The sequence below is a fragment of the Falco punctatus genome (assembly GCF_963210335.1).
Source record: "Falco punctatus genome assembly, chromosome: 4".
Classification (NCBI taxonomy): Eukaryota; Metazoa; Chordata; class Aves; order Falconiformes; family Falconidae; genus Falco; species Falco punctatus.
In genome coordinates, this window is record NC_137583.1 from 47,622,837 (window position 1) to 47,650,449 (window position 27,613).

Consider the following 27,613-nt stretch of genomic DNA (forward strand, 5'->3'; position numbering starts at 1 on the left):
AGGTCCTGGAGAAGTTCAGCAAATTTCTGTCCTTCTGCTCAAAGTTCCCTCTGCCAGGCCTCCAGACTACAGGCAGCATCTCTTGGAGTTCAGCGGGAACATCCAACTTGTTGTCCCCCAGAGCTCCGCAACAGTCACATTTGGTGCCACCACTGGCCACCAAAATCCTCCAAGAGAAACTGCCTCCTACCCAGGAGCCCACCTGCAACCTTGCATGGTTTCTCCTGTCCTCCTTTTAGTAGAGATGGAGAAGAAACCAGCCAGTGCCCTGTCTCATTAGGCTTGCTGCTACCTTCTCCCTTCTGGAGTGCGTGAACTCACCGCCTTCCTGGCATTATCTCGGGGTAGGAAAGCTGAGGTTTGGGGAGCTCAGACCCTACCTGCTGCTTAGGCAGGTACAGCACTAGCGCTGCTGGGGCAGGGATGGCTCCTGCCAGCAGAAGGAGGTGGAGTTACACCATAAGGTGGTGAAAGAGAAGATCTGAGGTCAACAGATTATTTCCTGCATGCCGTTCGGGTCTTGCTGGGGTATTTCTGACGGCAGAGCAACGTTCATTACTCTTCACGCTCCTGGCCACAGTGGGCAAGGAGGGACAACTCAGCAGCGCCCATCTAGGGTGTTTGGCAGCTGCTGTGATGCTGAGGGTGCACACACACCTGCAGCAGCGAGGGAGCCTGCACCTCCTGTTCAAAAGAGGACTTAGAGACTCATAGAGGCACCAGGAGGTCCCTGCCATGCCCTCACCTCGCCTGTCCCGTCAGACCTTGCGGCAGACGAGGCGGCCAGGGCCACGCACTGGCACAGCACCCACCGGGCAAGCTGAGCTCCACGGGGCTTTGTCCTCCCGCCTCCTCTTCCGTCCTCTCCTCTGCTTCTTCCTTCATTGCCTCTTCCTTCATTATTTCTCTGCTCCTCCCACCCTCTCCCTGCCTCTCCTCCCTTCCCCTGGCTTTTGTTCCTACTCTCCTCTTCCCCTCCCTCCTCCCAGAAGCCTTCCCCCATCTCCAATCCCTGCTCTGGCTGCCCAGCCTGTGTCAATTAAGTATCGATCCCCTGTTCTCTATCAGTGGTCAGCTGAGCTAACCAGTCCTGCTAGGTGCTTTTCACAGTGATGAATAATAACAATAATAATAAAGGGGTAGGGGGGGAGGCAGCTGCACTTCGTGCCTACAGCCCTTCACCTCTCCCTACCCCGTGCACGCCCGCCCTCGCCCCCTCCACAGCTACAGGCAAAATCGATAGCACGCGGAGTCAGGAATGGAATATTTTTATCCTCTAATTGGGAAATGTGCTTTGACAAAGCCCAAGGAGCAGGGAGGGGGCCGGGAGATACTGTACCGAGAGCCAGGGAAAGCGGCGGAGCACGGCCGAAGCGGGGACGCCGGGGATTTTCTGCTGCAGGGTGACAGCTGGGAGGAGGTGGTGGCCGTGGGGATTTTGTTGGGGTCCGGGGCACAGCTCGGGAGGACTGCAGCACTGCTGGTCCGGTGGAGGAGCCCGTCTTGACCCAGAGGCTGGCAACACGAGGATAAAAAGAGACAAAAAAGCCCATTCCCCACCCTGAACTCCCTGCCACCGCTTTGCTGTTGCAGTTGCATGGAAGAAAATGTGTGTGCTACTCCCCGCTGGCATCCAGGGGCTCTATGTCCCATGGCACGATGTGCCACGTGTGCTTGCCCAGGCCTGGTGGTGCTGAGCCACTGGGACAGTTGTGTGTGGGACACCACAGCGAGGTGGCCCAGGAAGCCCCCAGCCCTCCCTGGGTTCACCTTGGGGAGATCTTTATCCTTCAATGCCCAGGGCAGCTGGTACCAATGTGCCTGCAGAGATGGAGGTTGGGCTCAATGATCTTAAAGGTCTTTTCCAACCAAAACGATTCTGTGATTCTAAATTCTAAGTGATTCAATGCCTACATGGGTGGCAATCCTGCAATGAGCCTCACGCTGCAGCTCCAAGTTTATTATGTCTAGAAATATCTTCCTGTCTCCAGCTGTGTGGGCCAGGTGGGTTGCACCATCTTTAAATAACCCTTTCCTCTGGTCAAACCGGCTACGGGGGGCTCTCAGGCATCACTGGGTCTCCAGGTACCACGAGCCGTGTCCTGGTCCAATGCACAGGGTGCAGCTTCCCTGAAGCTGAGAGAAGGGGTGGCAGGGGAGGGCTACAGCCCCGTGCAGGGGAGGGTGGCCAGGATCCCTGATGGCTGAGCCCTGGGAAGATGGCTGGAGACCCCGAGGAGCCTCAGCGTGGCTAAGGAGACCAGACAGGTCCATGGAGGGATGCCAGGACACAACTCCTTGTCCCAGGTCAGCCTCCCCCTGTCAGACCCAGGCACTGGCCTTCCCCACTGATCCTGTGGTGCTCCTTGGTTCCAGCCCCATCCCAGTCCTGCTTCTGGCCCAGAGACTTGCCTTCCCCACCGATCCTATCCCACCACCTGCCTCAGCTGAGACCAATCCGGTCCCACCTCAGCGGGTACCTAAGGCCATTGTGGCATCCCCTCCTCCAGGGATGCTGTTGCTCTGCAGGGAGAAGGAGGATGAACATTTTCAGGGCTCTGTGGAGCCTATTTTGGGGTGAGTAAATGCAATTCTTCCTTGGGAGCTGTGACGCACCAGTGTCTCTTTAGGGCTGTAAAAATGAGGAATTCTGTTTCTATTGCTTCTCCTCCTGAGGCTCCTACCGCCTGCCCCAGCCAGCCCAGGGTTGTGGGGCACGAGCAAAGCCCAGTGGGGTGCAGAGCCCCCAGGGTCCCCCTCCCCAAGGTCAAGGGCTCCTGGAGCCACTACCAGCCTGAACACTGGGGCTACGCTGGGAAAATTCTGGAGATCAATGGACATAGAGTCCTGGCTCTGCAGCAGAGCCCCGCTCCCTTCCTCCGGTGGCAGAGTTTGGGGTGAATCAGTCTGTTGCTTCTCAGTTAGGTTGTTGCCTCTAAATTAGCCTTCGGTCCTCAGATTGGGAACATGTGGTGTTTTGCTCGGCTCTTAATTACAACACCGGTGTTTAGGCAGTATCAGGGCTCAGGGTGATGGGCTGGGGAGAAATCCAGCTGGCGAAGTGTGCCAGGCACTCAGGACCTCGTGCTTTAAATAGCCAGAGAGGCAGGAGCTGGGTTTGAGGAAAGCTGATGTGAAAATCAAAGCCAAGATGAGCAGAAATGGTTTGGGGACTCGTGCAATGACAAGTCCTTCATCAGACAAATAGCAGCAACAGTGTTGAGCCGAATGAAGTGTGTGACGGAAAGCTCCGAAAGCGAATGTCATTTAAAAGCTGAAATTAAATACTTTGACCTGCCAGCACAGGATGTTTCAAATGATACTTAATTTCCATGTTTAAGGTGCTTATAATGTTTCTGAGTAAGTTATGTTACTAGATTTTAGTCTAATTTTATCATCCCCATTTTTATTGCATAGGGGATGTTGATAAGTTGTAGTTTAGGGAAAAAAAAATAATTCTAAAGGCTGAAGATTATATTTCTCGTTACTTTGAGACCCCTGGAGGCTGGCTGCTCCCACTCAGCCTTGTTGCGCTGGTTCTGAGCAGAAGTGCTGAGCCTGGCTTACCTGCTCCAAGTGGTCCTGGTGGAAGCAGAGTGTGACCCAAAACCCTGGCCTCTCTGCAGAACTTGGGACGGATCTTAAAACCTACAGAAATTTTGTTTTCAGCAATGAATGGCAGGTTGGAAAAAGCCAACAGAGTCCTCGAGTGCTGGTGCAACCTTGCAGGAGCATTTCAGCTGGCCTCAAAAGGAAAGAGTTTGGGTAAAAGTTGATCCTAGCGAGGCACCCACAGCATGAAACCCACGAAACAGCACCAGAAACATCTCCTCACCCCTGGGAAGGAGCTTGTGAGTGAGATCTGGGCTCACCCAGGATCTGAAGGAGATGGGGCTGGGCTGGCCAGGGACCCAGAGGGGTGACGGCTGCCTGCGTGCAAGGCAGGGTGCTGAGCAGACCAAGTCTTACCCATCTCATTTACTTTATTCTCAACCAACAATCTCCTCGAGGAGTCTGAAGTGATCTGGAGGAGCCTGGAGTGTTTTTACACCATGCAGTGGCTGCCTTTTTGATCTGGTTTTAGGTGTGCTTTCAAACCTTTTAAACATCTCATCTTCTCGCAGCCAGCCCATGCCTTCGCCATAAGAGCACTCTTTGTCTGCCTTTGGCATCTCTGTCTTGTTGTGACTGTGCCTATGGAGCCTTTGCATGGATAGAGGGGGAGACCCAGCATCAAAACCACAGCTCTTCTCCTTTCCACCCAGCTCCAAAACCTTGCAGCCCTTAGATCTGACCTGCTTCTGTCTGCCCCTGCCCCCGCCAGCCATGCCCAGGGCTCGCTCTGCTGCCTGCGGGTGAGATGCCAGTTTGCCCACTCAAGGAGAGACTGGCTCGGTGCATGCCTTGGGCTGGGGCCGAGCCAATCTTGTCAAAATAAAGACAAATCGGCAGCTCTGCCTCCCGCAGGAGACCAGGGAGTGATTGCAGTTGCCATAGCAGTGGGCACAGTCCTCTCCCTCCAGCCTTCCCTGGCAGCCTGGTTTGTTTTCGATGATTATTTTCCAGGCTGTTTTGAAGGAAACCAAGAATGAGTTGGAGGGAGAAACAAAGCAAAGTGGGGTTCCTCTGTTTCTCCCCATGTCATGGGGAGCCGTACGGCAAAGGCAATTGAGCAAATTGGCACGGCTGTGGGGCTGCTGCATCCTTCAGGCCAGGGCATGGCTGAAAGCCAAGGGGAGGTGATGCAGCATCTCCATGACTTGGGCAGGAGCAGAGATGAAATGAGATGCCTTCATTCATGGGATAGCCATGGGTACAAATGCCAGACCCTTCCTCTTTATATAGACTCCCTGAGAGCAATCGGATCCCTCTTTGGGGAGAAGATGCCTGGATTAGGAAGGTATTTGCCTTCACCTACTCCTGCTGTTACAAACCTCTGAGTAGCAAGGAAAGGGCAAAGACTTGTGCCAGGGAAAATAGGGTGGGTCATGGGCAAAAGAGCAGCTCTGAATTCCCTGCCCAAGGAGACCCCCTAAGCATTAAGCTCGAAGGAGGTGCCTCGAAGCACCTTTGCTGAGGTTGGCGCTCTGTGCTGTTACCCAGCTGACCCAGTCCCAGGGATCTGGTCTGCATTACCTCCGCATGATCCTGGAGATCTTCAAGGGCCCTGCAGACATTCCAGGAGAAAATCCTGCTCTGCAGGTTCCCATGTCAGAATTGCTCCGGTGGGATCCCAGCCCAGGGGATGGACGAACCGGACAGACCTCAAGACAGATGGACATGCCCATGCAGGACAGCAACAAGGGCTCAAAGGCAGCATCTGCTTGTGGAGAAGCCTTGTGCCTGGGTGAAGCCCTTCTTCAACATTCCTGATTATCTTATGGGATCTTCTGCTGCTTACTTCCATGTTCTTCAAAACTAACCCCCCTTCTTATGCAGTGTCCTGGGTTTACCTGAAATAGGTTTGCTTCTCCTGGAGAACCTGGGACAAGGAATGTGGCCAGGCAGTGCCTGAATGTCATTCCTTCAGCCTGAGACTGACCCTCATGCAGGACTTCCATGTAGGGCTCACAGGGATCAGCGCTGGGATGCACTCTGATCCACATGGTCTTAAATAATCTGGGAATCAAACCAGAAAATACAATGGTAAGACTTGGTGGGGAGGCAGAAATTTTCAGGGTAGTTTTCACAAAGAATGACTGGGAAAGTTTGAAGAAAGATCTAAGGACACAAGGAGACTGGGCAATAAAAGGGCAGGTAAAAATACGATGTTGATAAATGCAAAGTCATGCACATGAGGAAAACAACCTTAACTACCTATATACCACGATGAGTTCCAAATTAGCTATTACTGCTCAGGGAAGAGCTCTTGGAGTTAATGTGGGTAGTTCTCTGGAAATGTCAGCTCAATGTTCGGCTGCAGTCAAAAAGGCAAATTGGATGTTAGCAATGATTAAGAGAGGAACAGAGGAGAAATCGGAACACATCATTATAGTCCTGTGTCAATCCATATTCGATACTCCCATCCCCTCCAGCTCCGGGAGCTGAGAAAGGAGAGGCACTAAGGGTAGGGTTGGCTGGTACCCTTGTGTGGGGACGATAAGGGGCATATGAGGGGCTCTACAGATTGCGAGCAGCCTGGAGAAGAAGGGAAAGGGTTATTTTCTTGTTTTCCTAACAGAAGAATGAGGCAAACCCCCAAATCTCTCTGATAAGCAAGCTCAGAGCAAACCGAAGGGAATCCTCTTCCTTCCATGTTTCCTTGTGTTTAGGAATTCCCTGTCTCTGGGCTGCCAAGACCCAAAGCACAGACGTGTTTGGAGGGGCTAGAATAAGCCCTTGAGGGTGGTTACCTGGTATGGCCGGTGCAGCCTCAGCTAAACAAGTCATGAAGTTGAAGCTCAGAAGTGGTTCCATATGAGAATGTTACCTTCCTTCTTACCCGCTTTCCCCCAGCATCTGTCCCCAGGGACAGGGGTGTGCTGAGGGTCCCAAAGGTCTCCTGGAGCTCAGGGCAGGGAAGAGCAAATCTGTGGGGTGGGAGCAGGGTGGCAGAAGGAAAAACCTCTCCCCATGAGACCATGGAAGCCTGTCACTGCTCTGGGCTGATCTTGGTGCTGGGCTGGGAGTGAGGACTGGGTTTTGTCTGTGCTGCCCGAAGTGAATTCCAAACCCAGGAGACATGGTCCTCCATTCCCTGTGTAGTTGCCCCCTTCCTGATGCTGAGCAGGCATTAGGGAATCAGCTGTGAAAGTCCCACCTTCCTCTCCCACACTTCCCTCCTCATCATGCAGGAGCCACAAGGTCCCCCTTGCAGCCCAAACTGGAGAGCTTTAATGCACAAGAAATATCTGAGTAGGGGCCTGAGGGGCATCCCTCCTCTCCCAGCTATTTGGAGCATCATTTATCTTCTCCTCACCTCAGTTTATCCATCTGTGTGGCACAGAAGACCACAGGACACAATATAAAAACCAGAGGAGACACACTGCTGGCTCTTCAGAAGTGGTCTTTGGAGAGGGGGTGTTTGCGCTACTGCTCCTGCCGTTAGCACTTCGGTTAATGCCTCCATACTATGTTGTCTTTCAGTGGCAAACAATAAAGCTCAAGGTGAGCATCACCTCTGCCCTATCTCTTAGATTCGCCCCTCTCCTGTCCATCCATCACACGCTTGCTCTCCTGCAGCCGATTGCAGCCGACCTGCATCAGCTATTGATTTATTGACAGAGGCCGGGTCTGGAAGATTCAGGGAAGCAGCTCCCCACAGAAACGCTTTTCAGAAGTAGAGATTTGATTTTTTATTTATTCTTCTCTTCAATGTATGGATTTAACAAGCTCTAGGCAACAAAGAACTCACTCCAGCACGCAGGCTCTCACACCCCCTCCATCTCCCTTTCTCCAGCGGTAAAGTCATCTTTAAGGGATTAGTTTTTAAGGGCAAAAGGCAGCCCCGTAGGCAGAGGCAGCCCGCGGCGTCCCCAGGGCTCAGGTGCTGCACAGCCTCTGGGCTGGCCTCTTTCGAAGGGGTAAACGTTTCCCTTGATCTCCCTGTTTGTTATATGTATGTGGTGCCAGTGAGACCAAAATTCCCTTTCCCCCCCCACTGTATTGCAACGGTAAACTTCCAGCCCAAACAGGCGCTATGGACCAGGGGCACCCATGGGTGCAGGGGTTTCCCCAGGACCACCCGCAAGGCAGGGCACAGCTGGCAACATCTGCATCTTTCCCTTTCCTGTGACTGTGAGGGGATTGCTGCTTGGTTTGGGTTTTTTTTCCCCACTCTTTCCCAGAAGCTCACTGGCCAGCAGTTTGGAGAGATGGAAAACAGGGGGAAAGGCGCCTTTGCCCACCATGCTCTACCCAGGGTGCCAGCCTGGCACCCAGGTTTCAGGTCCCAGCGATCCTCCTGCTGCACGAGCTGGGATGTCGCTACGGGCTTTGCTTCTGCCAGGGCATCCCCAGCCCCACGCGTCCCTTCCTCTACCAGTGCCTATGGGTGCAGCGGGGTCACCCTGGAGCTCCAGGGTGGGGTGGTGGGTGGGCAGGGGTCTGTGAGGAGGAGGTGATGCTCGTGGTCAGCCCTGAGGCGAGGTGCTGATTTAGCAAATTGTGAAAGGTGATTCCCCGGGGACCCAGGAGGGCTGGGTGTCTGTTGCTGACCTTCGTCCTTCCCAAACCCATAGCTCTGGTTTTGCTCTAAATACACCAGCTGGGTGGCAAAGCCATCCCTCTCCACGTGCTTTTCAGGCTGGTAAAAATGCCACACTCAGAGCACGGGTCTTGGTGCTCCCCAGTGACCCCAGTCCCCCCATCCCCAGCTCACGGCCCTAAAGAGGTGACTCCAGCCCCTCCCTGGCTCCCCCTGCCCTCATTCCAGGGGGGATTTATTGGGCTGATCCTTTACAGACCTCTTGGTTTGAATAGTTAATGATGGGTGATTTCATTTGTGGCTGCATTAACCATCTGATTACTCTCCTGTGGAAGTCTAATTTGCAGATGATGGAGACAGATGCTTCTCAAACTATCAGCCAAAACACCTGACTCCTGCACACACACAAAGTTTTTAAATTTACTTCCTGAGTGATTTAAAAAAAAAAGAAAAAAACATGTTTTAAGCAAGAGCAGGGGCCAAGTTGGTGCTAAGGCAAACGCTGCCAGAGGGGCTTCGAAGCCAGCTCTGCCCACAAGCTGTCAGCACCTGGTGCATCTGCTTTGGGCAGCAGCTCCGGTGTCTCCAAGTGTGGGATTTGCTCATGGAGGACAGCTGTCCAGCTTCAGGGATGGATAGGGGATGCTCAGGAGCTGCTGTTGAAGGTCTCAAGTTGTGATCCCCTGTGCTTCAAGCCTGCTCTCCTTCAACCTGGCTTCTCCCTGCTCTCCTCCCACCGCCCCATGCCCCTTCCTTGCAGGAGCAATGTGCGTGCTTCAAGCGTGGCTTGGTCACGGTTGCTACCACCAGCCCTTTGACTCCTCGCAGCAATCGCCTGGGTTTGGAGGAGGCCTGGAGCCACCAGCCGCGTGGTTCTGCCTCGCCAAGGTCAGCTGCTTTCTGCAAGGACATTTGCAGCAGTATCTAACTCGCTGCCTCCCCCAGCTCCACGCAGGCTGCATTGCTCGTAAGGGCTTAATGATTACCCTTAGATAACTTTATTGGCTGAGAAGTATTGGCTGGCTTTGCTGCAAAGCCAGCCTCCTGCCTCTCTGCGCAGCCAGTCACAGGTGAAGCCCAGCATGAAGAGTGGGGGAGAGAACCCCAGAAGGCTGAGGGCTGGGTGAGCCCTGGAGGGGTGGTCTGGGGGGCTTCAGTAGGGCACGTGGCCCAGGGTGTCTTTCCTTGCATGGGAACAGAGCAGGGGATGTCCATCCATCGGCTAGGCAACCACTGGGTCCATGAAGGTGTCAGACCACCTTTCTCAAGTGTTCTTCATTTCCAGAGCACTTTAAAGACATGATCTAATTAATACCTCCGAGCTCCCAGGGAAGGAGGCAGGTAGAGAGGTGGAGCTGGAGATCATGCGTGGGTGGTGGGGAGATGTGATTTCAGCTGTGGCCTGTTGGAAGAAGGAAAAACGGAATGAGGATTTTCTCTGCTGCTGGCCGTACCGTGGTGACACCCCACATCACATCATGTCAGGGTCCTCATCTAGCCTGCGGGCAGAGCCAGCCAGGGGGGCTTGACCCCCATTGCTGTGGCCATGAGGGCAGCTGGACCCCCATCACCAGGTGGAGAGCCTGGTGGGATGGCTGCCTTGCCTTAGGGTGCTGAGCGGGGTCCTCAGCATCACTGCAGAGGATAGGGTGGCGGGAGAGCAGCCCATCGCCATGGAAACGGTACATCCTGTGGCGATGCGCATCCTGGCAGGGTTGGTTGGTGGGGGTTTTTTTCCCCTCCCTTCCTCTCTTTCTGCGAGCCCTCGGCATTGATCTGGGAACGTGCTCTTCGCATGTATGATCCATGCAAACACCGTGTTCCTATTGATCAGGCTCCTTTGCTGCTTGGGGTCTGCGCTGGCAGCAGAAACAAAGGCCAGAGGAAGGAGGGGAGAAAATTACCCAGCATTGCACTGAGCAAATAACATTGGCAGCACCTACAGGGTCTCTCCAGCACCACCTCCTCATCCCTTCCCATTCCTGCCATTTGTCCTCTGTTTTCCCCTCATTCATCCCTTCTCCATCCTCCCTTCTGCCATCCCACTCTCACTCCTAACCACCAACACCAGCCAAAATCTCCCCGCATTGCTCCCATGGTGACTTCTTGAGAGTTATTTCCAAGAACCAAGGAGCTAAGGTGTCCCCGCATGGCAGGGGGACCAGTGTCACTGCCACCCCCCTCCCAGCCCTGTCCAGCACAGGGGGGACATGCAGGGTCCCAAACCCACCTCCTTTGCCAGCCGAGCTCTGTGTGAGCCTTAATAATTACAATGAGTCAATAACAATTAGGCCTAACAGCCACTCAGCAGAATTGATGCAAATTATTTTAATTTTATGTTTCTATCAATGAACTTTTCCAGGTTGGCACCTTCTCCCCCCCCTCCTGCTCTCTGGGGGCACCCCGCTGCCAGCACCCCCAGCCCAGGCAGTGGCTGCTGGAGGACCAGCGGGGGCTCTGCCAGCTTCTTCTCGCATCCTTGCTCCAAAAAGCCAGAGCTGCCTACAGGAGAGGTTGTTTGTGCATGGGCAGGTTTCTTCACTGGGGAGGAAAACCTCTGCTTTCCCAGGGAAGGTGGTTCCCAGGTGAAGCTGCTCATCAGCACGGCCGCCGGGAAGAGGCTGGTTTGGGACTCAGTTTGCTGGGGAGCGGATGCTTTGTTTCAGAACGGGGTGCAACCTCCTACGACACGATTTTTCTGATGTTTTACACACAAAATTTCTTGTTCATGATGGGGGACATCACATCAGGTTTTGCTGGTATTGGTTTGTGTTTCTTTTTCACCCGATCCTACACAATTGACCCACTTAATATGTTTACGTTACATAGAAATGGTAATGAATCTAATCAAAACAATGTCTCAAAAGCAATCATTTTCACGAGCCCACATCTAAAGCTGCCTTCAATGGCCTCGTATGGGAAATACAGCCACCCTCCTCCTACCCAGAGATTACAGCTCATCCTGCAGGTTCAGGGTCTGTGTCCAGGTCTTTGCTCTGCATCCAGCCTTTCCAGCAGCCTAAGAAACCCCGCAGCATGGGATGTGTACCCCCATGGGCAGCCATTCATCAAAAGCACGCAAAAAAGCTTAGATAAATATTATTAATTTTTTTTATGCTGGCTGACAATCAGTGAATGATTCCTTGGATTTTTTTTCTTTCCTATTTACAGGACCAAACAATTAATGGCACAACCTGTTCCACATCCCCTGGGATACTGGGAGCTGCCAGAGCTCTGTGGACCAAGGGGTGACCCTCAAGCTGTGGTCATCAAGTCTCCCACCCATCCCACAAGGGACCAGTGGGGAGACTTCCCATGGCTCCTTTCCTACTCCTGCCTCTTTGGGTGTTTTTTTTTCCACCTCCCTGGAGCTGGGAGCTGGCATGGCAAAGCTGTAAATTGCCAGCATCCCCATCGCTGCTGACCTGCATCTTTTCTCTGCTCCTGTCATTAGGGCGACACAGTGGGTGACAGGTGCTCAATTGCTCCTAAGTGGCTCCCAGATAATTGGAGAGGTCTTTAGCTACTTGTAACTTCCAATAATAAACAACAGAGAGGGGGAAAAAATATCCACATGGAGCACTTAACTGATGGCTTCGTTGTCAAAACTGCATTAGGGCTCTTCTCCTTCCCGTGAGCCAGCCCCAGGCCATCGCTTGTGTGACACTGTGCCACCTTGACAAGCAAGAGCCACCTCCCTGCCATCACTTTGAGATGGTGGGTGATGAAGGATGAGACCCCAGATTCAGCCCCATCACTGCTGGGTGTCAGGAGCTGGGGGGGTTCTGCAGGGGCTTGGGGGACGGAGATTTGTGAAGCCTTCCTGGATTTTTGGGGGTGGAGGGGATGCATGTCCAAATCTCAGATCTGAAAGCTAAGTTTTACATCTCAGGAAACGTTGCTGAAGGAGAAGCTGATCTGGAACCCCCCACCTTTGGTGCAGGCTGCCGGTGGCTGAGCCCGCTTTCAGATCTTTCTTTAAATCTACAGCCAGGGTGTTGCCTCTGCTGGCGCTGAACCATCCGCAGTAGATCACCTTGTGAGGTCCCTCTGCTCTGAGCAAGGCTCTTCCTATCCCAAAAGGGGCTGAGAAAGAGCCATTTCCCAGAGCTCCTTAGTGGCTCTGCAAGGAGACCTGTCCATGAAGCCCTGACCCAGCTGCTCGGGTGTTAGCTGCTGGTGGGGGGCTCATCCGGGGGGGGGGGAAAGCAGAAAGGAAGGATGAACCTCTTCAAAACTGCTCAGGTCAGTGGGCAGCTGCGTTAAAACTGCAATTCCCTCAAAAAGAAGCTCTCCAAAACACACCTCCAGTTCATCAGCTGGTGTAAATTGGCCCTGAGAGTCTGGGGGGGGCTGCAGCTTCCACTCAGTCAGGATTTGGCCCGTGTGCTTACACAGGCCAGGCAAAGGGGGGCCATGGACCCACACGATGTGAACCCCGCTGGGCAAAACCATCCCCTGCCTTTTGGAAAAACCCCTCTCGAGAGCAGCAAGCTCACAGAGCTGCAGGGTTGGGATTTATCAGACAGATGCTAGAGCTGGAAAATACACCCTGCTGTCCCTCGTCTCCCCTGCCCCCTTAGCAAGCCAAGACTGCCTGTGTTCGTGCCATGGATTAGTTTTCTAATTAAGATCCAACTCTTGGGAATCATGCAAAGAAATAGCTTCATTCATTTTGGCTTGGGCTGGGGAGGGAAGGTCCCCCAGTGTTGTCTCCTCCTCCAGCTACTTGAGGGTAGACCAGGGATGGGGATGCCAGGGATGGGATGGATGGGATGGGATGGGATGGGATGGGATGCAGGGCTCATCACAGCATTAAATACCCACACAGAGGCAGGAATGAGATTTCCCCTTGCCCCTCTCCAGGCTGAAGGAAGCACAAGCTGAGACCTTGGAGCCATTGGCAAAGCTGGGAAGAGGGTTGGGGTCTTCTCTTAGGAGTTTCCTTGAACTGCTCAGCAGTACCATAAAGCACTGGAGTAGCTGCACCATGCACAGAGCTTTCCTGGGAGCGTTGCTCTGCTTTAAATTCCTCTAGAAGAGCTTTCTCACAAAGTTAAGCCCCTGCTTCCAGCAGGCAACCCCAACTTCCCGGTGAGGATGTGAAGAGACATCTCAGCTGATGCTGGGGTCTGCCAGGTGACCTCTGGGCACACGTGTCCGTAAATGTCCCCGTGATGGGGTGCTGCCCCTGGCTCTTCAAGTGTTGCTGGGGGATCTAAGGTCATTGCTCCTACCATGAAGCATCCTAACCTTCCGCTTCTGTGCCACCCCCTGGCAAGGCCAGGCTTGACTTTGGCCAACAACAAGTGAAATCCTCGCAGCTGCACCTGGGGCGAGGAGCTCAGTGCCCGGAGGCATTGTGAACACCCCAGTTTTTGCAAATGCTGCTGTCCACACAGTGAACACCCCCCCAGTAACGGAGACCCTCTACCATAAATCGCCATTGATTCACCACGAGAAGAAAAAGGCAACAAATATTATTCCCAATGAATAATTCAAGCAGCTCTAAGCCATGCGTTGTGCGTTCATTACCCTCCACGAGGACCTGGGGGATACAGCTTGAAAGGCCCTATAAAAGGAAACAGGGGAAGATTTATTTTTAAGGTTGGGCAAATCCTGATAACCCACGGCAGGAGGGGTCTTGCCTTGCACCAGCGCAGGGTTTGCTCGGAGGCCGTCGCTCTGCTTTGCCCCCACTCCCGTCCTCCCGCCTTGCTGATGCTTTGTTAAAAAAAGAAAGCACTTACGGTGCTGTTGGGGGATCAGTCCATTCGCCTTTCTTCCCTGCCGAAGCTTTCAGGGATGAAAGCACTCTAAAGTGCTGGCTTGGGTGTTTGGAGCTGAGTAGTGAATAATCCCCCTCCTTCATCCCTCTGCCTGCTGGGGAGGCGGCGGCGGGGTCACCGCGCTCGCACCGGCCTTTGCAGCACAAGCCCAGAGCGAATCTTCGCTCCTCAGCATGCCGGAGCTGGCACAGGGTGCAGTCAGTTTCTTAGGGTACTGAGCGCACTGGGGTGCTGGGACTTACCCGGTGCCACCAGGAACCGGGTACCGAGATGGACAGCACGGTCAGGCATGAGCATCCTCCTGCCTAGGCTGTCCTGGGGCAGTGATTTCCATCCCATTCCATGTCCTGCCAGTGAGGGGGAACCAGGCATGCTGTTGTGGGATGTGACTTCACGGTGCTGCCTTCTTTGCACAACCCCTTTAATCACCCTTAACCCCCTCCTCAGGGAAGCCAGGACACCTGGAATTTGGATTTCTGGAGGGACCTTCCTGAAGCCCCACAGAAAGGGAGTCACTTCTCCTGGAAAAGCTGCTTTTTCCCTTGCAGGAAAGGTACAGAGCTTTGCTTTTTTTATGTTAAGAGAAGTTGATAAAGAGGCAGGATCGTAGGGTTTTGGTGCAAGTCTGACACTGCTGAGATTTGGAGTCAGAGGCACCAACTGGCCACTAGATCCGCAGCTCACCAGTGGTGGCCACCTGCCCATGCTGCTGAGCTCCTCAGAGCAAGCACTGACCCCTCCTGGATATAACCCCCTCTCAGGATGCTCCTGGAACAGAAATAACAGCTTGTGGGGACCTCACTTACCTGCTCACTCAAATAAGCAGCACCACGTCGCTGGAGCTGGTCTTGCCATGCCCAGGTGGACCAGATCGCCTGGGCTGGGATGCTTTTGCTTCCCTGACTTGTACTTCCCGCTCTCCTCTCTGTTTTCTTTGCCAATAAAATCTGCTTCTGAGATTGAGCCCTTGATCAATGATGGCAGGATCCATCTCCCATCACCTGAGTGGGATGAGAGCGAGGTGGCCAGGGCGGCTGGATGAGGAGACGTGGCCTCCTCGAGAGGACAATTCATTCTGGCTATCGGACACCAGCCGTCAGAAGGGACAAATGGCTCTCTGAAGCACAGAATCATTTAGGTTGGAAAAGACCCTTAAGAAGGTGGCAATCCTTCTCTGCCAGCCGTCAATGCAGGCAACTGGTCGGGTTTTAACACCTTACTTTTGGGCAGCCAAAGCCCAAGATTCAGCTGGGGAAAACGGCTGCTGATCCGACCTAGTGGGTGTCCGCTCCACCACAGCTCCCATGATTTGAGGGGACAAGTGCCACCCAAGGGCTCAGCTCATTGGGTTTTCAGTCCTGACAGTCCTGGAGCAGGAGGAGGACTCTGCCACCTGCCTCCAACTCTAACCGATGCCCTTTTCACATTTCATAGAGGCAGCAGGTATCTTTGGTTACTCACGTGTGGTTTGACCCATCATCTGTGGACGCCAAGGGGCGATTCCCCATTGCTCCCCAGGCTCAGCGCTGTGAAGGCCACCAGGACCATCACAGGGGGCTGCTGCGTGTCCATCTCTGTCTCGAGCCATAATTCCTGTCCACGCCAGGGCACACTCAGCAGGAAGGTGTCCAGTGGCGACTTAGAGTCCAAGTGATGGAGAACCTATCTCAAGCGCTAGATAACTGGTGGTGATTAATTACCCTGGCTATTCAGAGCATCCACCCTGTTCCCAGCCTGGATGCCAGGAGCACGAGTATCTCATTAGGTCTCTGTCACAGAGACCCCTCTTGGTATCTGCAGGACAAGCCCATCCTTCAGCCCTTTCGCAGCCTCAGGCTCGTGGTGTGGGTGTCAGCCTTTGCCAAAAGATGGTCCAGCGGTGTCAAACCCCAATCCCAGACAGAAGAAGAGGAGATGCAGCACTGGGGGGGCTATATATCAGCTGGGAAAAGCACAGCAGAAGAGTGGCCTCGTGCCGTACGTGTGCCCGAGGGGGACTTTGCCATGGCACAGGGCTGGAGGCTCAGTAGGAGGACAGGGACACCAGTTCCTCCCCCGATCAGGCTGCTCGTGCAAACGCTGTCACCCACAAGGCAAACTTCTGCCCCTTCCCAAACCTGAGCATCGCATGGGATGGTCCTCAGGGGTGGCCTCCATCACTGCTCCCCACCAAACAGCACGGCAGGGGCAGGCCCATCAAGTGAAAGGTGGAAAAAGGTAATTAATCTACAGAGAAAAAAGTGTTAATACCTCTAAGACACCGGGGACACTGGCTGTCAGCTTCCACCAATTAGTCACCTAAAACCCTGCCTGTATGATCTCTGTGGTACAGCTGAGTTGATTACTCTAATTAATTTTGCATTGATCTGCATGGATCTGCAGCACCAGGGCCTATCACAGGCGAAGGAGGAGATGGATGCATGAGCCCTGCCGAAGTGTGGAGGAGGGAGTGCATCCCAGGCACGCCGCTCCCGCTTCCGCAGCCCAGTCCTGTGGCTCATCCCGGTTCCCCTGTCCCAGGGCTCCAGCGGCCGGAGGTGGAAGATCTGCCCTCAGAGCAGGGTCAGAGGGGAAGGAGGCAGAGACTCGTTTGGGGACCACCTGGCTGGGGGTGGGACATCCCAGTGGCTCTTTTCCCATCCTCTTCCACCCCACGGCCATCTCTACACACACTCCCGCACCCTTTGCTATTTTCCCCATCTCCTAAGCAGTACCTCAGAGTCCATCTCATTCCTTCTTTGCACCATGCCGAAATGCCAAGCTTTATTCCACCACAGACAGGCTCGGCATCCCCTTCCTGGGGACTTTTCTCCCTGTGTTTATTCTGGGGGACGTTTTGTGACAGTAAAAAGCCAAACACTTGATTCTAATCTTTTTTCTAATTTTTTTTTTTCCTTCCACACATTTCCCCCCTCCCCTCCTCCCTGGCTGAAATTCAACCCAAATTCACAAATGCTCTCTGAACATCCCAGGAACCCCAAACCCTTCTGCACCCTCCCTGGGCGGGCAGCGTTGGCAGGACCCTCACAGGGCAGGACCTGGCACCACCCTGCTCAGCAGAGGTTCTCTTCCTATTTAGGGGTGATTTTCTCCCCTCCCCAACCCTTTCTTCAAGCCTTGCAACAGGAGGGATTGCTGGCTGTGGTGCTGGAGGTTTCGTGGCTTATTTTCCCATCTCCTAGGGCTCTGTGCATCCCGTGCTCCAACTGGCCCTGGGTACCACTGCTCATCCTCCCACCCTGCCCCAACGGCACGGCCAACGGGCTGCATGAACCCGGTGTGCTTTGCTGGAGGAGCGCATCCTGGAGGCCAGGACAAGCAGGTCCACAGCTCTCATGTCCCCAGGCAGCTCATGGTATCCCAGGGACCTCTTGCTGCCTTTGATGTGGTTCTTGCCAGGGAGGCAGCAGTGGGTTTGCAGGAATGCTGCCGCTCTCGGCAGTGCTTTGATCTGCTCTTCACACTTCAGGTGTGCTGGTGGCTGTGGCCACCTCCCCGCCACACGTAGTTTGGTGCAGGGACACACAGCTCCCTGCTCTGCCTCATCCCAGAGCTACGGACCAACAGGATCCTCTGGGAGCAAACCCACCCCCAGGCCAAGGTCCTGCAGGACCCCCAGCAGCCCTTCAGCCCGCTGCTCCCACTGCTTATCCCCAGGCATCTCCCTGGCAGTTCGTTAAAGGTTCAGTGCTAACAAAAGCTCCTCACTCAGTGCATTACCCAGTGCCGCTTTCAACTCAGGGTTTACTCATCTTGAAGAAGAAAAACTGAGGCACAGCGAGATGTAAACCACCCAAGGATAGGATGAGGCAAGTGAGCAGAGCATCCTCCTCGCACAGCCCTAGCACGTAAAGAGTTAGCCACTGCCTTCATAAACATGATTTCCTGGGATTAATATTAAAAATGTTTCTAATGGCTCCCACTTGTTTACTAAATAGCCAGTGTGGAGATAAGTTATCAACTGCGGCTATAATTCGCTATTAATCAAATATTCAAATCAGTACTGCAGTTGGCCGCAACGGGACACACACATAATTCTCCAGCTCTGGTAATAATTAATCTTTTTCCCCCCCTTTCTCCCTTCACTTTGGACTCTTGCAAATATCTTTTGGTGTTAAGAGGTCCCCAGAGAGACCTGCCTCTAAATGAGGTGTAAAAATCTAAGCCGCACAAAAAATAGCATGCAGCTGGGATCGATATTCTCTTCACAGCTACATCGATTAACAACAATATTCTTCATTTATTAATTATGAAGGGGAATTTTCCATCCTTGCATCTCTTTCTCTGCTTGTTGCTTGGGTGGGTTTAGCAGGGCCTCGGCATGCCCTGCCATCCCTCCCCACGCATCCTCCGGGTACCGGCCAGGCGAAAGGGGAGATGGAAGCTGCGGGGCAGAGGGAGCAGAGATGCTTTTCCTGGGAGGTCAGGCTGGCTGGAGGCAGCCCTGCGCACTGGGTTGAGACCTTGCATCACGAGCTGATGGGCAGGAGAGGGGCTGGAGAGCAGCTCCACGGCTGCAGAAGGAGGAGGGGAGGATGAAGGAAGGGGCAGAATCCAGAGCAGCTCATATGCTGGGGGAGCGGGGTACAGCCTTGCCAAAAGCCTGGCTGCTGCCTCCAGCCCCGGTTTGGCAGGGTCGGTGTCCAGCAGCTCCCTGGGTGTTCTGCTCCCGTGGAGGCCACCTCCAGCAAAGCCTCCAGTTCCTGCCAAGGCTTTTGCTGGGCTGCAGCAAGACCATCCAGAGCCCCCAGCAGAGCTCAGCCGTTGCCGTGCATCGTACTTGGCTACCGCAAGCTCTGCAGCCAGATGGGGAGATCCTGGCTAGGTAGATGATTTGAGTCCAAGCAAGACCATTGCCCCGGCCGATCCACTGGGAAATCCCCCATGGAGCACCCAGGCAGCTCCTGTGGGAAAACCCACTCTTCAGCAGAAGGAGACAACACTGCAGAGCCAGCAAGGTGCACAGTGGTGACTCCTGGGTCCCAGTTTGGGGTCAGGGAGATGGGAAATGGTAGGGGCAGAGAGCAGGAGAGGGCAGGGGGATTGAGAGGAGGTGGGCAGTAGGGTCAGAAACCTCAGGAGCTGAGCCCCTTTCATCGTGCAACATTTTTTCTCAGGGTGCTGTCAGGAGCCCTTCAGCTCCGCCTGGGAGGTGCTGGGTCACGCTCTGGGTTTCAGAGATGCTCCTTTAGCAAAGCCCCTCTGCAAGCAGTGGCAAAGCTCATGTCACCATCTCTGCTTGAAAGCTGCGTCAGGCCTGGCATCAGCACTTCCAAATAAAAACTTTGCCCCAAACCCCTTCTTCTAAAATATAAAAAGGACGGACATTGTGGGTTCAAATAGGAATTGCACTTGTGGAGCACCGAGCACCATTACTTGGGTCCTGCCCTGAGCGAAGACAGCAGCCAGGGACTGCTCCTCACCACTGCCAGGGGTACTCGGTCCAGAGCCCAAGCACACCTTGTACTTTGAAGCGCGTAATCGTTATTTAAAGTGAAAATTACCACCGAGCTCTATTAGACTTTAAAATAAAAATTAGAGATTTTTAAAATAGATTTTCCCTAACGAGGAGCGTGACGGATGGGCATATTGGAGACCATGCGAGTGGAGTGCTGCTAAGTGAAATGAAATGGCATTAGGTAGCATCCCTTGCCCTCCCCACTGCTCTCCTCCCTCAAAAATCCATACCAGCACTGTCCGCCCAGAGTGGCATTGGGATGGGGGCCAGGATACATCCTCCCTCCAGGTTAAAGTGAGTAAAGACATTTCCTTCTTCTCCAGATAAGACATTTCCCTTCTCCTAAATCAAAGGCAGCATTAGAGAGGCAAACACTCCATCCCTTCAGTCTAAATTCATTTGCATCTCCCAGAGCAGCACGTGTCCCCAGGCACGGGAAGCAGCCCTGGCCAGTCGTGTCCCCCCCCACGCCCTCATTCCCAAATGCCCCCAATTTTGGAGCAGAGTTCTGGTTAGACGGCAGATTTCTATTAAAAATTCAGCAGCATTAAAATACAGTTTGGTTGGGGGTTTTTTTCTGAGTGACTAAAATCTGAAAACTGGAGCTGTGTGAGAGCGGTAAAGGTCAGACCTGGGGGGGTGCGGAACAACGTTTGGGTTTTGTTTGGTTTCTGCTGGTTTTCCTGTTTAAAGCACGTTTTGCAAATCAACGTGTGGGGCTTTCATATCTGTTCCAGCACCAAAGCATTTTTGTAGGGAACGTGGAAATGAGGTCTCTGCAATTCCAACAAAATACAATTGATGTTTTCCCCAGCTTCATTAAATGTGCTATTTTTACCTTGCAAGGTGTAATATCTATCCACGCCTCGGTAGTGAAGGGGTTGGGACATGTTTAAAGTAGTGGCTTTTAACATGAAATTCTGTTTAATTTCTGTGTTATCTTTCCAAGCACCTTATCAGCTGCGCTGGGATATCTGCCTTCTGGATCCCTCCCCTCACGGGCTGTCAGCGAGCTGGAGGATGCTAAGTGTGAAGATCCTTTTCCATCAAAACTTCAGCACAGGCGATGCTGAGCCAGCCCTTGGCCAGCCCGGCCGAGCCAGGAGCGCATTCCATGGGTTTCTCCTGGGAGCTGCAGGAATGCTGTCGGGGCTGAGGACCTCCAGAGGTCCCTTCCAGATGGAGCTCCTGCAATGCCACTGAGCATGGGGCAGGTCCTTGCTCATCTTGCCCTTTCCATCCAAGCACTGCTGAGAGGGATGGGCTGTTGGAGGGTTCCCTCCTCCCCCCATTGCCTTCGGTTCAGCCCCATGAGCTACAGTCATCCTCAGCTCTCCTTTTCCCACCATCATGATGAGCCCAGCTCATCCTTCCCCATCCCTGGGAATCTCAAAGCTCGGGTCCGCCTCTCTAAGAGTCTCTGAACCCCACAACTTGTCCCAGAACAAGGTGGTCCCCAAGACTGAGGTATGAACCCACTGTGAAGAAATGCCCCCAGGAGCTGCTATCTCCCCCTTCTCCATTGAGCTGAAGGTGCCACCAGTGACTCGAGCCTGCAAGGTCTCTGCTGCCTCCTGGGAGCGGGCTGGGTGCCCCTGACCACCCAGACCGGGTGGCCAGGACACATGCTGGGAGGGGGCATCATGGGTGGGTGCTGAGCGTGATGGTGCTGGGGGAAAGGAGGTAGCTTGGGGGGCTCCAGCATGAGGTTAGCACTGAATCCGCAAAAATCACCGTACCTTGAAAAGTGCTCAATACACCTATTGATCAGTCCTTTCGCCTTGATCAGTTTGCTGGTGTGTGCTGCCGCAGTGCTGCTTTCGGGAAGGGAGGGAGAGGCAGAGGAGGAGGCAGGGAGGTGAGAGCACGCCTGCGCCAGAGATGCTCCAACTTCCCAAGGCCAACTTGGTGTTCTTCTGCTGGCCGCAGGGCCTCTCAGCCCTCCCGCGGGAGGCAGGTTGAGCTCTGGCCTCGCACGTTGGCTCTGGGGGTGTTTTTGAGGCAGGAGGGTGGGAAGAACAGTCCAAAAAGCCTCCTCTCTCCTCCCTAGCATCCTTCTTGCCAAAGCCTCCTTAGATGCCTAAAACTGGGCATCCATCCAATGCCAAGGGAGGGAGAAGGTAGGTGTGATCTCCTTTCTGGCTTGGAGACCACTACTGAGGGCACCCAAGGGAATGTGGGGAGCTGTAGGGCACCCATTCCTGCTTCCCAGAGGGCCCGTGTCTATAGGGCAGTCAATGTGTAGGAGCAGATATGGGGTTGGGGTGTCCTATCCTGCCCAAGAACCTGTGCATGGCAGGACCAAGGGACAAGCAGATATCCAGAGGCAACCAGAAAGGTGTGGTGGGGCAGAGCAGAGCAGGGAAGGGGCGCTGGGGGTGGGGGAGCATCAGAGAGACCCTTTGGGCTCAGGCGTAGGGGTGTGTGAACACACAGGACAGCTCTGGGTGTCCAAATAGCCTGGGTTGGGGCACCTGCATCGTATGCCATCCCCATCATTCAAACACCCTCAGCAGCCTTAGGGACATCTGCCAGGAGCTTGTTCACAGAAGCAGCCCCGTTTCTGCTGAAAGGACTGGTAAAATGCACTGGGTTTGAGAGTGGAGGGAGGCAGGGAGGTAAAAACACCCCCCCAAAGGTCACGGAGTTAATTTCCAGCTCGTGTCCCCCTCTCACACCTCGCTGATTAATAATTGAAGAAAATGTATTTCTTTTTCGGCTTGGCATAAATCAAAAATAAACACAGCATCCATATTCTGCCCCAGGGAGAGAGCAGGCGCGTGGGCTGGAAGATGCTGAGCCGGCTCTGCAGTGAGGTCCCCCCAGCCCCTCCAAGCTGCCTTGGAACAGGGGGAGGATGGGATGGCAGTGGGGCTCTTTGGAGAAGGCTGGCATTGGCTTTGATCTTCTCCCATTGAAATCTGCGCTAAAAGGATTCATGACATGAGACCTGAAAGAGCCAGTGGAGCTAGGCTGTGAGCCCATTGCTGCACGGAAAGCCTGAGGCATTCCTGGGCACTTTACAGTGCCCAGGTCCTCCATCCCTCCTGCTCCCAGGTCCTCCATCCCTCCTGCTCCCAGGTCCTCCATCCCTCCTGCTCACAGGTCCTCCATCCCTCCTGCTCCCAGGTCCTCCATCTCTTCCTGCCCCACTGGCAGCCTCTGGGGAGACCAATTTGTTGTTGCTGGAATAGTACTGGGGGAAGTCACCCGCCGGAGCCGGCACGTCAGTGCCTGCCACCTGCACAGTCCAGGGAAACCTGGAAAGGAAGGAGAAAGAAGGGTAAGGACACTGCCCTGCTTCTACCAGGGCCACCTGCCTGCGCAGGTCTTGAGCACCAGCCATCCCTCCTTGCCACTGGTTCCTTCTCCCATCTCTTAGGATTCCTGCCCGAGAGGATTTTGGCTCGAGTGCAGCTGTACTGAAGCGCCTCCCTCTCCATCCATGCTTCTGGGGGTGACCCCAGTCCCCGGCTGCCGCCTCCCCGCTGCTCTTTATTTGTCCCCTCTGCCGGCACTGGGTCCCTGCTGTCCATCCCCGGGGCTGCCCCCCAACATTTTGACTTGCGGAAACATCCATCTGCTATGAACCAATTGAAGGATGCCCCCCACCGTGCACCAGCAGCTGGGGGGGGGGGGGGCCTCGGCCACGTGCAGGGGGGCAGTGCTTGAAACATAAAAAGGCGATTGCATTTTCTTTCCTCTGAGCAACAGGGCCGTGGTCCGGGGAGGCTTAAAGATGCGATGGGAAGGGAGGGAGGGGTGTGGAGGATAAATCAGAATCACTTATGGCCCAGCTGAATGGGGCCACGCGGGCACCCAGGCTGCCTGCTGCCGTGATGGATGCTCAAGGAACGCCCAAGGAAGATGCAGGCCTCCTCCGCCGGATCCAGCTCCTCCATATTCATCTTGCAGTTGTCTTGGGTGTGTACGTGTTGTCTGTAACCTCACATCTGGGGCTGGGTGCTGGGTGGGTGTGCAATGCTTCCACACGCGCACATCATTAATGCAGATCCCTGTGAAGGTGGAGCTTAATTTTGCCCTTCCAGCAGCGGTTGAAGCCCTTTGTTCAGAAAATGGAGTTGTGCAGGTACAGTGAGGACGGGGTGGAGAGAGACCTCGCAGCAGAAGAACTGCTGGAGAGCGGGGTGCTGCCACCGACACCCACAGCACCCTCCCAGCAGGGCTGGGACCGCAGGGCTGCGGGTGCTTGGGTGCATCCGCATCCCCCAAAAGACCCCGGTGAGCCTGGCCGCTGGTTCGTGCAGCTGGGAGGGAGCCGGAGGACACGGCTGTGCCAGGGCAGACCCTGGGGGCTGGGTTGCTCTGATTTCTGGTAGCTGCCTGCCAGCTCCCTCCCCTTTTGGTTAAATAAAGCTTTGGGCTGTGATGAAGCCCATTAAAGTCAGAGGCGAAGGTGTGGGATTGAAATGTAGGACAGCAGCCGCTGCAGAATGTGGTTGCATGGGATCGATGGGAAATCAATACCCGGCTCAGCTTCGTGGGTTCCTGCCAGACCCTGCTGCCGCTGCGCTCCCCAGGCACCCCCCAACATCCCACACCCCACGGAACGGCCCCCGGTGAGAGCCCCTGCCCCAGCACCCCCCAATGCAGCCCCCCAGAAGACATTAAGGAGGAGAAATGTTGGCATCCTGATGAGAAGCTCCACCAAGCTGCTAGCATAAGGCTAAGGGCAAATGTCTGCATGGCAGCGGGGGGCTCTGTGCTTTCCAGGGGGCTCAGGTGGGGCTGAGCCAACCCCTGAATCCCCAGCGGGACCCAGGGGGACTGGACCCCCAGCCAGGCTGAGCTGCATTTCCCCAGCTCATTCAAGAGGTGCTGGGGAAGGAGCTCCAACCTTCAGAGAGGGTTAGGATCTGGAGCCGGTGCTGGCTCCGGTGTGGGGTGCCTGCTCCCCGGGACAGGCGGAAAGCAAAGAGCATCCAGCAGCTCGGGGCATGGGGCTGAGCCTGCTGCTGCAGCCGTGGGCAGCGATGCTGAGCAGCATAGCTGTGGGATGCAGGAGAAATGCACCAGCAGCGCAGCCATCTGCTTCTGCACTACTGCACCTGGGGAGGAAAGCACAGGTGGTCCCTGGGGGTCATCCTCACCAGGCTCCCAAGCACAGCGGTGGTCCACACGGCACGGGCCACCAAGGAACCTCCGCATCCCTCCAATGCACCGCGCCTGCAGCCAGAGACAAGCTGGCTGCAGCAGAAGGGAGCACCCTGCGAGCCATCGTCATCACCCTCAGCCAGAGCAGCCCGGCAGAGAGACGAAGACACAAAGGGATCTATCAGAAATGATAGTTTAATTGGAGGGAGGTGAGCACAGCACTATTTAACCACCGCTGCGCATTGATGGATTGATCCAAGTCTAGTTACACTGTGTTTGTGACATTCAGAGGGCTCCCAGCCAGCGCCTGCCAGCGCCGGTGATTTTGGCTGGATGGAGACCTGCACAGCTGGGAGCCACTCCTGGGAGCAACGAGCTGGGGACGGGGCCACTGACCCCCTCCCCGGTGGTGACACCCACCCAGTGGTGGCACCCACCCGATGGCTGTCATCCTGATGCCCTCCATCATGGCAAGGGTGCCCACCCAGAGCACTGCTGTCACCCAACCTATGCACAAAGACTCTAGGACTGCCTGCTCCCGGCAGAGCCAGCCCCCCCTGAGGCCCCACCATGCTGTCCCCCTCCCCAGGAGGTCTCCTGGGGGTCACCTCTGTCCCCCCTGCAGGACAGGGGACAGCCCTGGGGAGAGCTGGGCACGGGAAGGGATCTGCAAAAGCACCATGAAACTGTCGGTTTTATCATCCCAGCTCACGTGGACACAGCAAAACCGTGACATGATCAATCAGGGCTGAACATTAATTATGATTACACCCTGGGATCTTGATTGCGATTGATTAATTGATTCCTGGGCCCCTTGCAGCGGCCGACACTCCATAGGAATCACAGAGTGGTGGGGCGGCTGGGCTGGCTGTGGGTGAGATTTGGGGACGGTGGCTCAGGGGATGCTTGAGAGGAGAGAGGGGACGTTGTTTTTGAGACGAGGAGAGAGGGAAAAGCCAATGTCCCCTCTCCTGCCGTGCCTGAGCGCTAACACCATGGCACCAGCTGCCTAATGTCACCTCCTCCAAGCAGCCACCCACAGCAGAGAGGGGACGCAGCCTCCGGGACACCAGGCATCACACAGCAGCTGGGGACACAGGTGAGATCCTGAGAGCAGATCCCAGGGTGGGATCCCACTGAGCCACAGGCTGACGAAGCCTCTTTGTCCCAAGGTCCGCACACCCCTCCCCGTGCCTCCCCGCTGCTGATTTCCATTGATCTGCTATTGAAATCGATGCTGGCCGTACCAAGCCCTGCTCCAGCGGGGAGGAGGGATGGGTCTGCAGCACCTAACAGGGATTTTTCCATCATCAGGCTCCTGAAGGAGATGCCTCTGGGCTGCACATGCTTGGTACATCCAGCAGTGCTTCCCAGCCCGGTTTGATTAGCGAGGGCAGGAGAACAAAGCCGCTGCCGGTGCCCCAACAGGGTCTGCGCTGGGGATGCCGGGATGCGGGACCCTGCTCCAGGCACCAAGGGGATGTGCCTGCAGGGCTGTGGTCCAGCATCCTCCTCCTCGCCTCAGCTTTAAGGCTATCTTTCTAGCTTGGCATCTCATCAAACCACCCAAACCAGCAGTCTGTCAGCTCCAGGCTGCTCCGGGCTGGCACTTAGCAGGGCTCCAATCTGCTCCCACAGCAGTATCGACCCCCGGATAAAGCACGGACGCAGGCAGAAAGAGCAAAGCCATCAGCAAACGCTTGCTGAGCTCCCATGTGGGCTTCTCGACCCAGTCTATAGGCTGTGCCTGGCCCTCACCGTGGTCTCGGGCACCGCGTGCCAACTCACCTGTCCCTTCCAACAAACCGCTGCCAAATGATGCCCAGGGATCTGGCAGCCTGTGGTGCTGAGCTGAGCCAAAGTGATCACTTCTGGGGGCAGCCAGGCTGCCTGAGTGGTGGGAAAACAAATGATTTCAAATAAACTGGTATTAATAGGATATTGATAAACAGACCGGGGCAGCGTTGAGGGGAAACAAGTGGAGAAAAAGCTTCCTAGTGAATCTCCGGGGGAAATTTTTGCAAAGGTTAAAAAAAAAAAAAAAAAAAAAAAAAGGAAAAAAGAAAGGAAAAAAAACCCTGGACAATTAATTTATTTTGATGGTAATTTTTCTGGCTGCCATTTAAGGCAGACACTCGGGAAGTGCTGGGTTATCGACATACAGACCAAGGAGATGGCAGGACCTCCATCCCCCTGCCCCTCTACAGCAGGCTGTAAGTGGAGAGCCTGTGATTTATTTAGTATCCATGAATACTGAGTGAAATCAGAATAATGGGGCACTTAGCCATGTTACTGAGAAATCACTATTGTGATGCAATTTACTTCAATTAATTAAGCCTTTTTTGTTACCATTATTCCTTGTTTTACATTTTGTTTTAAATTTCGAACGATTGGGCGCTTTGTGGTGGGAAGCTGATAGCTCTGGTTAAAGCCGTGCGGCAAGAGGCCATAAATACCCCCTGCATGATTCCCAGTCCCTGGCTCCACTGCCCTCCCCAAAACTCGGCAAATGCAACTCCCCCGGTGCCTGCTTCAGTGCTCCAGTGGCTTTAACGTGATGGTGATGCAGCCCCTGAGGCTTCTCTGAATTTTGCTTGCAGAGGAAAAGCCTGAGCTTTGGGTGGGATGAGTGAAAAGGAGGGTTTTTTTCTCCCAGGTTGAACAGGGAGATACTGGCTTGGCTTTGGCAGCACGGAGGGAAGGATGCATCCCATTCCCTGGCTGCAAAAGGAGCTTTTTCCAGGATGGGAAGGCAAATTTCACCGTGTGCACTTGATGTTTCCATGCTGCTCCTCCCCAGGAGACCTGGGCCAAAGCCCAAGCTCAGGGAGGAGAAGCCACCAGCAGGACAGCCACCAGCAGGGACCACAGAGCCAGGCTGGTGCCGGGGGGTCAACATCTCCCCGTGATGTGACTGAAGGGCAATAACCTGCAGCAGAGAAGCAAAACGAGAGCTGGGACCACACTGGTCCCTGCTGCCCCCAGCCCTGCACGCAGCTGGCAGAGGAGACCCATGTCCCAAGGGACACCAGGGGCTCCACGCTGCTGCGAGTGGGCGATGAGGTGAAGCTTCAGCTGGTTTGGGTGTGCAGATGAGCTGCTGTG